Source organism: Myotis davidii, unplaced genomic scaffold, assembly GCF_000327345.1.
Source record: "Myotis davidii unplaced genomic scaffold, ASM32734v1 scaffold31, whole genome shotgun sequence".
NCBI classification, from domain to species: Eukaryota; Metazoa; Chordata; class Mammalia; order Chiroptera; family Vespertilionidae; genus Myotis; species Myotis davidii.
Window position 1 is genome coordinate 2987231 of NW_006283639.1, and position 4315 is coordinate 2991545.

Below are 4315 nucleotides of genomic sequence, written 5' to 3' on the forward strand. Positions count from 1 at the left end.
AGGAATGAAGGGAGAGAGGGAGGCATGGAGAAAGGAATTGCCTGCGGGGAACTTGAGTTTCTGGCGCAATAGGTCACAAGTCAGGCAGAGGTACTTACCTTTTTAATAAGCAATCCCAGGTGCTTTGAGGCAGGTGGTCCTTGAAGGTCGTATTTTGAGAAACACTAACCTAGATTTGAGCTCAGTGTGGACTGACTGAATTGTCCATGGTGCAATGGGAAGAGGGCAGGCTTCATTCCTTCCAGAGGCTTCATCGCAAGCTTAAGCTCAGTCACTTGCAGCCTTTAAACATTGGTCGAGGTGCTCACCTTTACCCTTAACACGGAGATGATAATACATACCAAGCCAGATCACTGTGAGAATTACATGAGATAACCGTATAAAGAGCCTTCTAGAATCTAGTGAGTTATCCAAAAAATGAGAATTAATTAAATCCTTCAGCAGCTCCCTATCAATGGGTACAACCACACCTGATGCATTCATAGGCCCATGTGCAAAATTAAATCAATTTGTAAACTGAAGGATAAGAGTGGCCAATAACAGAGAAATTGTTTATTCAGAGATGCACATACACAATACAAATTAGGAAAAAAAGACACTTCTATATTGTTGTCAAATTCAAAAAAATAGAGCTTTTGTTATTGTTTTTATTTTGGTTACTTTTTTTTTTTAGTTAAGCTTAGAATTCCACCTGACCAAATAAATTACCAGACTTTCCGTTGCAAACCTTAGCATACACTGTAAACCTAATGCTCAAAAGATCTGTATAAAACATGTTACACATAACCCAATATAATTTTCTGTGTGTATGTGTGTATCATTTACTTAATTTACTTGAAGTAGCCACCAGTTTAATTCACAAGACCAAATACTAATCTGATGCCTTTTCCCAAACACAGGACTCAGAATGGAAACTTAGGGGCCATTAGTAAGGGCAGTCTGGCCCAAATTTTGCAGAGTATGGAGATAAGGATGATCCAAAGGCAATATCCAGGGAATAAAACAAAAATAAAATAGGCCGCAAAATTGGGTCATCCATCTCAAGAGGTTAAGCACAATAGCAGCATCTAGGCAAGAAGGAAGAAAATGAAAGGCCAGGAACACGAAGCAGAATAAAGGGTTTGAAATGAAAAGAGAGCAGCAGTGTGTGGAGTTGCAGGCACATATGAAGTCTGCAATTCTGGTAATGATTGGGGAAGGCTTCTTCAACAGAATGGTTAGTACTCAAATTAACTAGTTATTTATCCGATGTTTGAATTTAGTCTATATCTGAATATTTTATTTAATTTTTTTTGTACTTTTTCAAAAAAGTACTACTTTCGTTGCAGTTTTAGCGAGAGAGGCTACCTAAACTACAAAAAGTAAAATAGGACTACATACTATAGGATCCAATTCTCCTCCAAACCAGTCCTGCTGCGGAGCCTCTGTGCTTTTGATAACCTGAGTGAAGGTATCTTCTGGGGACCCAACAAATTTCCTACCAAACCTGAAGCACCAATGCTATTAGAACCCTAAGTCGAAAAACTTAAAGGCCTGACTGCATCCTTGTTATAAAGAAGGAAAAATATGTGTAGCAAGAAGCATGAAGCCCAAATCAATACCTGATGCACATAATTTAACAGAATGGCCCAGCACTAAATGTATCCTGAGACGGCAGCACTGTACATGGCAAGAACACTGAGTGTGGATTGTCACACATAGAATCGAATCTCAGCCCTCTCGTATGTCAGCCTTGTTACCTAAAGCAAATCACTCATCTCATTCTTTCTTACTCTTGGCCTTCTCTTTTGTAAAGTGTAAGGAATAATACTTGTTTTCACCAGATCATGGGATGGTTTTGAGGATCCAATCACAGAAGGTGGGTGAAGATAGTTTGTCAATTGGAAAGCATTTAAGCAAGTGTAGGGATTTGGATAGCATAGAAATAACATTAAGTAAGAAATCAGTGTGTTTTAGAGTTACTACTGAAAACTTCATGGAGGAAACAGAGCTGAGTTCAAATGTTTTCTAAGTAGAAGAATTTAGTCAGAATAAAAAAGAATATTTTGGGAAGAAATGCAAAGGCAACAGTGACTAGAGTCTGGGGAAGGCAGGCCAGTGGCCAATCTATAATGGGTCTCTGTACCTACCCCACTGACTGGTCATAGGATGAGGGTTACTACCAGGGATGGGTTGAGAACTAAGGCAAGGAGGCATTTGGCCTAGACAGGAGCATTTCTGTAGAGGCATGCAGTTATAAGCCATCAGCTCTCAGGAATGGGGCATCTGGGCTGCTCAGTATAGCACCCACCTCAGGCACACTTCTAATGAAAGGTATCATTGGGCCTAGAACTCTGGTATCCTGAATCCTAGAAAATATTCTGTTTCTCTCTCTCTCTCTCTCTCTCTCTCTCTCTCTCTCTCTCTCACCCACCCCCCCATGTTTTAAGGCACTGACTCAAAATCAATAAGCAAGAAAACTTGTTTTCTCCACTAAAAAAAAATGAAAAAAGAAATTCCATATTACCAAAACAATATATAAGTACTCCTTTAATTTTTGTTACCAACATACTCTTTATCAATAGTAGAAATAATAATGACATAAAAACAGAAGAAAAAAGTATTTGATAGTACTAGTATAGGAGTAAATGAAGAGGAAATGTCTGATTGTGTGTTTTCTTCCCTCAGAATTTTCATATATCCGAGAGGCACGGCTGGCATCAGTTTGTTGTTTAAGTGCCATCGGAAAGTAAGATGCATGGAAGATTTTTGCAGTTATTTTTACAGCCTGTTCTCTCATTTGCCATTTATTTGTTTTACATGGAAGCATCAACAGCTTATGCATCAACTTGAGACTGCTGTTTGTTCAATTTTAATAAAAATAAATGTCATTCAGCAGTCTGACTCTCCTTGCCAGGACAGATAAAGCCCAGAAATCAGCTTTCATCAAGAAAATTACACTCAAATCTTGTTCATGTTGGCTCATTTGTTAGGCGTCTGTCATGATGTGTCCCTCACATGTCCCACTATCTTATAAACCTAAAGTAATGACTAGTGGTCACAAGTGATGGGGGGGGGGGGGGATGGGGGGGGGTTGGGTTTATGTGTCATTGGATAAAGTCCTCACTAAAATTTAAGAAAATAAACTATTGATAGAGTGACTATTTCAACATTTGTGAAGATATCTATAATTTATTAGATGTGAGCAGATTTTTAAAGGCATACCTGTATTTAGTCTTTGTGGGGCTGCCTTATTTGAGATGGTTTAATAAGTGAAAAATTAAGCCAATAGGGTGGGTTTAAGGAGAAAGCTATAAATTATGGGGCTAGAACATTGGAATATCCTCATTGGTCTGCTATAATAATCCACAGAGATTTGCCTACCATTGTTTCCCACTATATAAAATATTTGTGGTCTTATTTTAGCCTTTGACATATACCAAATAATATACATTTAATTTTGCCCTACCATATTATAATAGCCTCTATTCATATATATTCCCACATCTGCTACTTATTAGTCCCTTCTAAAAATGATTTTTCATGAATATGGGGCAAAAGAAATGAGTTCAAGTAAATAAGTAAAGGAAGCAAAACAGTGTGTTGACATTTTTCATTCTGAAGGTATTTTTTACTTAGCACTCTGACAGCCCACACCTATGCTCACATATGCACATATCCACCTGAATATACTTAGGTACATATAGATGCCACTTGCATCTGCTCCCTTGAGATTAATAGCAAAGTTGCTCCATAAACTTTATTGAGATAGTTAATAGATTAAGAAGAGCAGGCATCAATAGATAACTTGGGAACAACATCGGTACTTAAAATCAAGAAATGCACTGGAGGTAGAGAACCGAAGATGGCGGCATAGGTTAACGCCGGAGATTGCCGCCTTGAACAACCAATTCAAATTAAGCTTGAACCAGGGACCCACAACATCCAGAAACACAGGCGGGCTGGCTGAGTGGAAATTCTACAACTAGGAGTAAAGAGAATATTATATCCAGACTCAGAGGGGCCGCAGTGCTGAAGTGAAATTCTCAGGTACCGAGTGCGCGCGGAGCGGGGCTGGCGGCGCGGAGGGCGCGAGTGTTTACAATTGGGAGGGAGTCGCGGACTTTGAGCTCCAGATCCGGGCGAGTCGCTGGGGACGCAGATTCAAACGGGAGAGGCAGGACTGTCTGGCCTCGGTTGGAACTCGAGGGCAGCGTTCTCTCCGAGGTTTGCAGCGGTTGCTGAGACTTTGGGAGGCAGAGTCCCTTGGGACGGAACTGAGAGTGGCCATAACTGCTCCCTCCCTGCAGATCCCCAGGGAACCGCTCCGCCCACA